The following is a 12,218-nucleotide window of genomic DNA, read 5'->3' as shown; positions in this document are numbered from 1 at the left end:
GCCAGTGATGCGCCAATAGTGAGACATTAGTATTAGCTGATGTCCGTAGGTTACATTAGGGTGCGCTCTTTGTCTTCCACTTTCCTGTGGGTTTTGACAACTGCATAAAGTCTTCACCCTGCTATTATAGGATCATACATCGCTGCCTGAAAAATGCCCTGTGTGCTGCCTATTCATCCCTGCCTCTTCCTCCTGAGCTGCCTGCAGCCACTTACTTTTTACTGTCTCTATAGTTTTGCCTTTTCCCTCATTTTTTAATTGTCTAAGAAAATATCATTTTTAATTGTTGTATAGGGTTGTTATAAGTCAGAATGGACTCGACCTAAATGGGGTTGTTGTTGTTTTCTTCTCTTTTTTTGGTGTTTAAATGACTACAATAGTTTTAAGACCTCTCCCTCAAACCCCCTTGGCTTCTGCCATGACTTAGGTGATGAAACCCATGTGTCTTGCAGAGAGTTCTCACTTTAACATGAAATTAAATCTTAGACAAGAAGTAACCCACCTCACTTTTCCTGATCTTTTTTCCTTTTCATCGTGGCACCTTGATCCCTTACGCACTAATATTTTGATAATTTTTGCTGAGCTCCTCTTAGTCGCAGGTGGTGATGGGTGAAATATTGGTTGCTTCTGTTCTCACCTGTCATTTGGTTTGCCAGCCAATTATGCCTTGGCCCGCAGTATGTCCAAAGCTGCTAGACTGCTACTCACTGGAGGTAGTGGAACCTGTTCTAAATGATAGCCTAGTTATAAGGAAAATATGTGAGGGAATTGGAGACTCTGCAGTCCTGCCATGAAAGTCATGGAGAACAGTCTGTAGTCTCTCACTACACTGGTTTTGTCACTTAATATATCATGTGAACTTGTGACTCTTTTATTGCTTGGTAAATTTTTTTTTTTTTTCCACTGTAAACCTTTTGGGCAGCAATGAGATAAAAAATAAAAGTGCATGCTTGACACAAACTTAACTGTTGAATTCTTGTTTTTCACACAGAACATAAAGAATGTCTAAATTGCAGATAATGTTTGTTGACATTTACCATACACCATGGGATGGACCACAAGAAAAGCAGAAGACACAAATTTGCTAAAGGTTCCTATTGTTTTTAGTTGCTGTTAAGTTGATTCTGACTCATGGTTGCACCATGTGTGCAGAATAGAACTGCATTCCTTCGGGTTTTCCAGCCTGTCACCTTTCAGAAGCAGATCTCTAGGCCTTATCCCCAAGGCATCTCTTAGTGAGTTTGAAATGCCCACCTTTTAGTAGTCTTGAATGTAACCATTTGAAATCACCCAAGTACTCCTTTGTTAAAAAATATTAGCACCCATTTCAAATGCAACTTGTTTATTTTCAGACCACTGGGCCCAACAACATCTGAAGCAGTTTTCATTTAGATAAAATGATGGTTCTTCAAAATTAATTTTACTTGTCTTTGATTTCATGTTTGAATGGTGAGTAGGAAAGCCTGTATTGTTATTTACCGGGTACTCTGTCTCCTGCTTGGTGCTTTGTGATGCTGCTTCCCTGTACTTCTGTTTGCTGATCTCCAGCTGGAGTCCAAGATGGTGAATCCATGCTGCCTTAGCTGATAGGGGACCTCCACATGAATTTCTCCTTGCTCTCTATTCTCTGTCAGTTTCTCATTCCTTTTGGTGCTTGGCTGAATTCTTGATCCCTTCATGTGATGTTTAGGGTTTCAGCATTGATGTTTCTCTGTTTCACTTAGTTTTTCGGGTCTTTGCTGTGGAGCCACAGTGTGGTACTTCTGTCTATAGTGCCATGTAAGCTCCTCCTTTTCTTTCTTTTTGTGACAATACAATCCAAAAGACGTCATCTTCAAAACATTGTGTATTTTAAAAAATGAAACAAATTACCATTTTCAAGTAGAAAATTGCAGGGGTTGGAAGACCAACATAACCATTGTAAAAACTACAAAACCAAAAAGAATAAAATGCAAAAATATTATTTTAGTGATATCAGAGGTTGTAGAGAAAATGAGAACAAGATCGCCTGATGCTTCAAAAGGAAAAAACCATTCATAGCTGTGAAGATACTCACAGGACTTTTTGTTCATTTGCAGTATTTGCCAAAAAATATGCATGAACAGAATTCTGACCTTGCCCAGACAGAGAAACACAACTGGGAAAGAATCCACAGACCAATAGCTGAGCTCTGTTGTGTGCCCTTCATGATTCCATTTTCTGCAGTCCGCCTACAGTATTCAAGTTCTTACCTTTGGGATAAAAACCATTTCTGTCATTCTGTACCTTCTAGTAGCTGATTGAGAAAATTCTACCTCCTACATTTTCAGTTTTTTTTTTTTTTTTACCCAACTTTTAAAATTCCAAGAACTCCTTATTTTTCTCAACAAGAAGTAATTGGGGGAAACTCAAAGACTGGTGAAATTAGGATCTTGTGTCTTGGATAAATTTATAAATGCTATCTGGAGGCTCAAAAACCAACAACTTCACAAATTCTTCTCAGCCACATTCCCTCTGAGGGCAGCTAATATAGAATGATATTTCAACTATCTTAATTCAAGGGGAAGTGTAAGTGGTAAAATGAGAAGCAGGGGATTGGGAAAGTGGGACAATACTAATTTCTAAATATCACCAAGTATTATGCTGATGAAACATACACAGAAGCCTGCTAAACCCCCACATGTACTCAACTTGCATTGCCACAGTCTGTGTCAATAGTCTGTCTGTCATGCTGACTAAATTTCACTGACAAATGGACACAGGCAGGAGGATTAGGATGAGCTCTCAGTCAGCTCTCCTGGCATCAGGTTTAGTTTCTCAGGAACATTTGGACCTCCTCCATCATCCCTGCTGCCTCTGCCATGTTAAGACTAGTCCAGCTGATGGGTCACAAATGGGCAGTGTAGCAGAGGCACTCACGGTGCAGAGTTCTCAGCTGCAACCCATTCCCCTGAGGTCTCCAGCTTTTTCCTCTTAGCAGACTCAGAGAGCCTGCTGGGCCTACTCCCCACACAGGCCACTCCTTTGTACACCTGGGCCACCGCAACAGAGAGGTTTGTATGCAGAGCTGTACCACTGTGGAGGGTTGTGTATACTGTGCTGACAGTAATAAAGTGCAACATCCTCAGCCTCCACCCTGCTGATTTGAAGAGTGAAATCTGTCCCTGACCCTCTGCCACTGAACCTGTCTGGGACCCCAGGGAACCAATTAGAATCCATGGAGATCAGAAGCCATGGAGTCTGGCCTGGATTCTGCCGAAATCAGTGGGAATAGGTTTATCCATTACTATGTAGGAGGCTCTGCCTTGACTTGCAGGAGATGGTGGCTGGCTTTCCGAGAGTGACAGGAAGAGTGAGTGGAGTCTCAGTCATCACAGTATCCTCACTGGATGCTAAAATAATGAGAGAGAAGTGCAAGGTTATGTATCAATACTAAGAACCATTGTCAAGATTCCCTTCTGCTATTTATTTCAGGCTATGTGTGTGTGTGTTTCCGTGTGTGTGTTTCCGTGTGTGTGTGAGAAATTTCCATTCACACCCCAAAATAGACAATTAAAAAAAATCCCTGATAATGCCAGGCATAAACGAACATCTTTCTTTGCTAAAATCTTCACCGAAGATCAGGTCCCTCTTACTCTTGTGTTCTCCTCAGTTTCACAGATCTGAACACTACATGCCTCTCTGAGTGGGAGTGACATACTGATTTAACTTGAGAGCAGAATACACAGGGGAACCAGTGGTGCCCCCAGAGAGGGTCCTCCTCACCTCTTTCTCCTTTCCTATACCCGCTATGTCTTCACCAGGAATCCAGAGCATTAACAGCCCAGGAGCTGAGCAGGAAAGCTCATTTTAGAAGTGGAACTGATGAGTTCTGATAAGGAAAGGCAGATTAGAGCTCACCTACTATCTGAGACTTTGCAGCGGAAGGTCTACCCTGGGAAACAATTTGCAAATCTTTTGGTGGGTACAGCAGTGTGGAGAAAGCCAAGGAAAGGGTGGGCCTCTCCTGTGAGCAAGTAACAAAGTGTCTTTTGTGTTTGGAGGAAAACCAACGCAGATCAAGTTGGTACTGCCTGCAGTAGTGGTCACTATGGATTGTAAAAGGCTACTACCAGACACTGGCTTGGACAACAAAGCTGACCAGCAGTAAAAGATGGTCACTCCAAACTGGACACAAATTACAAGAGCTGGTAAAAAGAATGTAAAAAATAACCTCCATTTCTTCCAGGTAGGAAGCGGCAGACCTCTCTAATTCTTTCATCTTGATCATATTCAAATGAAGGAGGAAACTTATGTAGGTAGCTTCTACAGTAGATTATCTCTGTTGCCAGATGCTGATAGTTTGGTGTGTACTGAACCAGAAGCTAGAGTGTGATTTGTAGGACTTAGGAAGGTAATTTTGGAGATGGAATTTTTGAGTCAGTTACCCTAGTGTCAGTGTTTATGGGACAGAGAGTGAGATACTCTCACACATTCTGCAGACTTTGTTCTGTAGACTTTGTTACCCAAATCGCCCAAACCCAAACCCAAAAAGATTTACCCAAGAGGTCCTTTCCCCACCTGGACCCAAACGGAGGTTTTTTCTGATAAAAGGGGAGAGTTTTTCCTTGTGTAGGAATTGAGATCAAGCCCCCAGCAGAGGGAAGTTTCCACGTGCAGGTGGGCTTGAGTGGATTCCTAGGCTCTGAGGCACCTGTGGTTAAAACGCTGATTGTCTTTTATCAATAACTGGAAATTGTCACCCACTAGGGGATAAAAAATAAAAAAAAAATAAAAAAAAAATTTTTTTTATTTTTTTTTTAGGGGATATATTCATGGATAAATATTCTGCCTGCAGGGAGCTCAGGACAGCTTTGTGACTGTGTTTATCTTCTGAGTTTAGATGTTCTCTCTAACCTGTGAAAAAGAGATATGATAACATGCCTGACTTCTCTGGAGTTTCAGGGCCCTATTCTCCAACTTTCTGGTCTGAGTCTGCTTCCACATGTCTGATTTTTTTTTTTTTTTTCTTAGAATAAATGGAAAAATTCCATAGAGACTCACAACTGCGTCTAAGGATAGGTCGGGGAACCATGTGCTGGCTCTTTCTGCCTATCCCCAGCTCACCACACAAAAAACGGGATCTTAATTCCATTGACTATCTTGGCATTCTCTGCCTTGTAGGTTACTTACCTCATCTGAGATTCCCTCTCAAGACTCACCCTTGAGGAAAGAGGCCTCTGTCTTTAAAACATGGCCTCCTTACAAGTCACAACTTGCCTGGGTGTTTGATGCTGAAGTCTGTCTGTTTGTATGACCTTGTAAGAAGGCCTGTTTCACCTTAGAGATGGAGATTGCAGGACCCAAGATAACTTTGGGGGGCAAAAGGGAATTCTAGACTTTTTAATCTGTTGCTGAAGCTGCCCTTGCAATGAGGATTTGTATGAATATGCCAAGATGAAAAAGAAAAATGTTATTTTTGAAGTAGTTTCATTTGGATATTATAGTTTACCTGCACAAAAATGGAGAGTATAGACTGAGAGCTCTCACATTCCATGGTTCTTCTTCCATATTACACAGTTTCAAGAATTTTAAAAACTGCTTGTATGAGTTTTAATAAGAAGATATTAAGACCCTCTTGAAAAATCAATCACCAAATTAAATCACTTATAATGATCTCTGAAGTCAGTTGATTCTGCCTTAACCACTTTGTCTTATCATCTGTTAGCCAAAATTGAAAACTGTGAGTTAAGAGTCAAGGGCTCAATGAATTATTTAGAAGCCATTCTTTGTCTTATAATAATAATGCCATCTCTTCATTAGCAATTGGAAACAGCGACTTTTTGCTTTCAGAATGCAGCAATCTCTTAGCAGAAACATAAGCCCCATATTAGTCTTCTTGATCAGGAGCCAAGGATAACCCAACACTACTGCTCTTTGAAGCATAAAGTACTCGCCTTCAGTATTTCCAGAAATTTGTCTGTTGACTCCCCTACAACACCTCTTAGGCCAAGGAGAGAATGCAGGGTCAGTAATAAATTGAATATAATCAAATCAAATTGAATGGAAAAGGATAGAATGAGATAACGCAAAAAGATAAAATAATACAAAACAAAATCAAATAAATTTGAGCTCCCTGGAAGAGTCAGGGGATAAAGCCATAAAGTTTAACAAAAAGTTAGAGGCTATAAGAACTTCATAGAAACTGACTTGGGCAGATCTCACTCCTCTTTCATATTCTTTTCTTTGGAAATTAGGTATCTTCTCATTGGTTCTCTCAAAGGCGAATATCCTAGGAGATCTACATGAAATTTGGAACTGATAATGAGAATAAATATTAATCTTCAATCCAGAATGCACAAACATTATCTATTTAAAGCACACTAAAGACCCAAATACTTCCTTGGAGGCACAAACAGTTTGCTCTCATCCACTAATAGAAAGATTTTTGACTCAGCCCCCCCAATGGTGCCACCAAAGAAAGGCCTGGAAATCAGTTTTGATAAAGATTACGGCCACGGAAACCCTGCGCAGATCACTTCTGCTCTGACACATTTGGTGTAACCATTGTTTGGAAGCACCACAAAGACAATGGGTTTGGTATTTTTTTTTAATTATATATTTTTGTTTTTAAAAGGGCTAAAATTGTTGACTATATGAAAAAAGCATATATTTGCTTGTCAATAATATTTCTGAGTAGCAAAACAGCAATATCTTTTGCTTGTGGCTTAACAGTAAAGTCACAAGATTCAGTAAGAGTAATGCCCCTTGGATTCAAACTGTACAATTAATATTGGTCATAACAGTAGCTCTTCTACCCTCAGAACTTGTAGAGAAAAAAAGATAGTGGAAAATCACTTACGAAAGTTGCCTGAGATTAACATCGGCAGGCAAACAGACAGAATGGGAGATGAAAACAGAGACAGAGAGAGAGAGGAAGAATTTGACTCAATGGCATTGAATTCGTTTCTTTTTGTTTTGTAACAGTAACACTTTAATGAGTTAGGCAAATACAGAAAACATTTTGGACTGCCATTTGAAACAGAATAAACATGTCAAGAATTCGACGTGAGTGCCCCCTAGTGTGCTGTTAACTTAGGACCAAAAACCAAACCTCTGGTGGAATGGAATCCAACTCATAGTGACCCTATAGGACAGAGTAGAATCACCCCATAAGTTTCCCAAGAAGTGCATGGTAGATTCTAACTGCAGACCTTTTGGTTAGCAGCCAAACTCATAACCACTACGCCACCTGAGTTTCCTAAGTACAGCAAAAGTACAGAATTCAGGCTCTCAATTTTTTGGCTGTCCTATTTTTTTTTTTTTTTAACAACGAGCCCTGGTTTTGCAGTAGTTAAAAAGCTTGGCTGCTAACTAATAGGTGTGTGGCTTGAACCCTCCAGATGCTCTGCAGGGGAAAGATATGGCATTCTGCTTCCCGTTAAGTGTTACAGCCTTGGAAACTATATGGACCAGCACAACTCTGTCCTATAGGGTCACTATAAGTTGGAATCAACTCAAGGACAGTGGGTTAACCAGAGCCCCTGCTTCCATAAAGATTACACTTTGGAAATCTTTGGAGCAATTCTACTCTGTCCAAAAAGGTTTCTATGACTCAGAATTGACTCAACAGCAGAAGGTTATTAAACTAGAGCTCAGGAGTCCCTGGGTGATGCAAGCAGTGAACACACTTGGCTGCTAAGCAAAAGGTTGGAAGTTCGAGTCTACAAGAGGCTTATCAGAGGAAAGGAATGGTGACCTGCTTCAGAAAAGTCAGCTGCTGAAAACACTATAGTGCACAGTTCTACTCTTACAAATATGTGGTCACCAGGAATCTCAGCTGAACACTCAGCAACTGGTTAACCTGCCCAGAACTTATCACCATTCCACTCTTTCAGCATTTGCATGTGCCACAAACAGCCCATCCCAGGCTCTCCCCTTCAGCTGGACCTGCCCTGCTGCACCATAGCTGAGTGACTGGCCTTGCCCATTTGACAATGAGGTGAAAACTGTCATGACAGTGGATAATCAAACAACAAAGAATGCACAGCCCACCCGCTCAGACTTAACCAAATAAAACAAAAAAGCAGGTCAAAACAAAGAGATCTACAATCAATAAATGAGGAAAATAACTACTGAAGGTCCTGAAGATAGCAGACAATATCAAAACATATAAAAAGAAGGACAAGATGGGTCCGGTAGGTGTCCAAAATAATACAAAAGATGAATTTCCTGTAGAAGAAAAGGCAGTAGAACTACCTGACAGGGAATTCAAATCTCCAATATTCTGTGCTAACCAAGAGTAGAAATAAAAAGACAAAAATGAGGAAAAAATAAACAAAAGAATCATAACAGAATACTACGAAAAACTGTACTCCAATAAATTTGAAAACCTAGTGGCAATGGACAATTTTCTAGAAACACACTGCTTACCTAAACTAACACTAAACTTTGCTAGAAAAAAATAAGTAAACCCATAACAAAAGAAGAAATTAAAGAGGTAATAATAATTAAAAAAAAACCACCCCACCCGAAAAAAAAAAAAAAAAAAAATCCCTGGCCCAGAAGGCTGTCCTGGAGAATTTTACCAAACATTCGGAGAAGAGTTAACACCAGTGCTACTAAAGGTATTTCAGAGTGTAAAAAAGGAAGGAATACTCTTGAACTCATTACAGGAAGCCAGCATAACCTGATACCAAAGCCAGACACAGGAACCACAAAAAAAGAGAATTACAGACCAATATCCTCAACAAAATTCCAGCCAATAAAAGGCGTTGGAGGGACATTGCAGAAGAAGGGCTGTCGTAACTGCCTAGTCGGTCAGTTGGGTGAGTGCGAAGACACTTGTTGGTTCTCAGTCCCAGCCACATACTTGGAACACATGGTACCTTGATGATTTTGCATTGTGACCCAGCCTGAGGACTACCTTACCACAGACCACTCAATAGGGCACTGTGTGCACACGGGGATGATGCAGAGATGCTGTGCAATCAGGAATAGAAGAAACAATCCAGCCAAAATAGTGTAAGTGTGGTAGGTGGACAGGCCCATGTTGCTGTATATTTGGGCCCTTTATATTTAAAATCTCCCTCACAGAAGGTAGTATTCCTCTCTTACATTTTCCTTCCATGGATCCTGTTTTCCAGCCAAGCCTGCCTGGTCAACATCAGTGAAGGTGTTTTCCTGCTCTAAGATCCCATTTTACTGCCCCTTTCTCCTCTGTCCATGTTTTTCAGTGTCACTCATTCTTTCAAAGGCCAGAATCTAACTCGTTAACCATATCACTCTAGAAACATATAATAGTTTTCCCATTTCTTTTTCATTATTTGTCAATTCCTCTTTACATTAATCCCTTGGGTGCCCAAGTTTAATTTAGTGACTGAAGGAAATCATGTTTCTTTCTCGTTTTTACTTGCCATCTTGTGAGTCCCTGACTCATGAAAATTCAATGCAGAATATTATCTGATGGTTCTGATCCATAGGGTTTTCACTGGCTGATTTCTCAGAAGTAGGTCACCAGGCCTTTTTTTCTCGTCCATATTAGTCTGCAAGTGCTACTGAAACCTGCTCAGCATCACAACAACACATGTAGAGGAAGTATGGTAAATGAGGCCTATAGGTCCCTGCTCGGGTTGATGCTGATGACAAACTAAGTAGTGTTTCTAGTCAGTGTAGACAAGACTCTGGCCCTGCAGCTAATAGAGACTTGCTCTCCTGGGAGACAGCAGAGATCCTGGTACCTACTGAGCAGGATCTGCCCTCTTGAACCTAAAATGAATGGCAAACAAGGATGATCCAGAGTTACTGTGCAATCGAGTATAGAAGGAAAATCAAACCAAAATAGTCTCTAACTGGAACAAGTGCACAGGCCTATGTGGCTCGCAGCATCTATTTCATATCTCACTTCAAAATGTAGACCTATCTGAGGAGGAGGGTCCCTCTGGAGAGAAAACTCCATCTCTAGGAGATGAGGCTTATGGGCCAGATAGAGGAAGTGTGCATGTTCAGGAGTGTGTGGGAAGGAAGCCACTGGTGAAGTGAAGACTCACAGGCCTCTAGCTCTGGTAAAGAGCTTGTGTTCAAGGCTGAAACACTGTGAGAGCGTAGGCATAATGTTGCTAACAGCAATAATCTACCACATCCTCACCCTGGAAGCTGCTGATTGTGAGGGTGAAGACTGTCCCAGGCCCACCGCCACTAAAGCAGTCAGGAATCTTGGATGCCTGGTTAATGTGCAAAGGAGATATTCAGCTTAGGAGCCTGTGCTAGTTTCTGCTGACAGTAGGCTAAGATGCTGCCAACACTCTGGCTGGGCTTGTACTGATGGTGATCATTTCTCCTAGAGACACAGTCAAAGAGACAGGAGACTGTGTTATCACGATGTCCACACTGGCACTTGAAATCAGAGAAGACAATTACCACGCACACATACATACACACAGCTTTTCATACACACATTAAAATATACCATTTTAAATGTGCATTTTAGTGGCATACACTTCAAACATAATTGACCCATCATTTACTACTATGCCCTAAAATGATTTTTCAGCTCCATAAAGATACTTCTCTAAAGGGATTGAGGCACTTTTCATTTCTCACCAGAGACCCAGAGCAAGAAGACATGCGGAAAGGAGCTTGTAACACCACCTTCCTGCCTCCATCTGCCTGATGAAGATCTACGCACACTGCAAAGTCCCCAATTATAGAACCTGAGCAGCCAGACTGGGCCTGGAGGGTCTATGGAAAGCCAGCATTGAATGTGAAAGCAAACTGCATGGGCAGCGGGTTGTGAAACCAACCAATGTAAATCACAACGGAAGACTAGAAAAGACAAAGTAGTCAACTTAGAAGCTCTAATATCAACTTAGAAGCTCTAAAACTAGGAACAGCAGCTTCTCTTAAGAAGACCTTCTATTTAAAATCAGGGAAAAAAATTGAAACCCCTTCAGGGCTCGTAAGTGATGGGCTGCTTTCGTGATTTCTACAATCCTCGTGAAATAATACAAAATGCTGGAAATATATAAAAGAAAGGAAGAAGAGTATAGAAGTGATTACAATGGAGAACTTTTGTTTCACTTTTTGAAAAAAACTTATGGCCAGAAACTGTCTGAGCTCTAAAGCTACTTTTATCCTGAAGGACAGTTTAAAATCACTCCATACACTAAAGTTTTAAATCTAGGGGTATAAAAAACCCAGGAAAATGGAAGACCGGCCCAGAAATTACCTATGTGGGAGTCCAGAGGGTCCCTACGTTGTGCTTGAACCAAGGGAGTGGGACTATAATCTCAAAGTCAGTGTGAACTAGAGAAACTGAACCTATTCTTCTCAGAGCTGCTAGAAAATTATCAAAAGGTTCTAGGTTCATTGTGGAAATGGGCAGAAAAAAATAAGCAAGACTTCCTTGGGAAGATGTGTCTGAAAGTCAACCTTCCAAGGAGTTTCACTCCGGGTGTGCATGGCCTAGGTGTGTCTGGAACTCTCTAACCTTGAAATTAGTTTAAGACAGCCCAATCAATAGGAAGCTGCTCTAGAAGAGGGCACACCCATCCTAAATCCTCAGGAATCCTCATCAATCATTTTTGGAAGACTGATACCACCAAGACATCAGAGATTCTTGACTTCCAAGAAAATAACTAGGATATGAATATGAATGTGATGCAACTGAAATAACAGAGGGAAAAAAAGTGTTCTCCTCACACTTTTTAGATTTGGGAGTTATATGGCTTAATTTAAAGAAATAAATGATAAAATTTACATTGTGTACAAGGCACAGAAAAATAAAAGCAGGGTGCAACAGATCTGAAAAACAAATTCCAGAAATTAGATTCAGAATATATGTCTATCGGTTTGTCACACTTAGGGGGCTCACATGTTGCTGTGATCCTGGTTGCTATGCTGTCAGTAGACAAATACGAGCAGGTTCACCCCAGTGGACAGGTTTCAGCTGATCTTCCAGACTAAGTCAGACTAAAAAGAAAGACCTGGTGGTCTGCTTCTGAAAGAATTAGCTATTGAAAGCCCAATTAAGAGCAGCAAAACTATGTCTTTTACACGGCCAGAAGATGAGCCCCTCAGGTTGGAAGGCACTCAAAACATGACTGGGGAAGAGCTGCCTCCTAAAAGTAGAGTTGACCTTAATGAGGTGCACGGAGTTAGTCTTTTGGGACATTCATGTGCTGATGAGGCATGACTCAAAATGAGAAGAAACAGCTGAACATCCATTAATAGTCGACATGTGGAATGTACGAAGTACGAGT

This window comes from Loxodonta africana, chromosome 15, assembly GCF_030014295.1.
Source record: "Loxodonta africana isolate mLoxAfr1 chromosome 15, mLoxAfr1.hap2, whole genome shotgun sequence".
NCBI classification, from domain to species: Eukaryota; Metazoa; Chordata; class Mammalia; order Proboscidea; family Elephantidae; genus Loxodonta; species Loxodonta africana.
Note: the sequence above shows the minus strand (reverse complement) of the source record.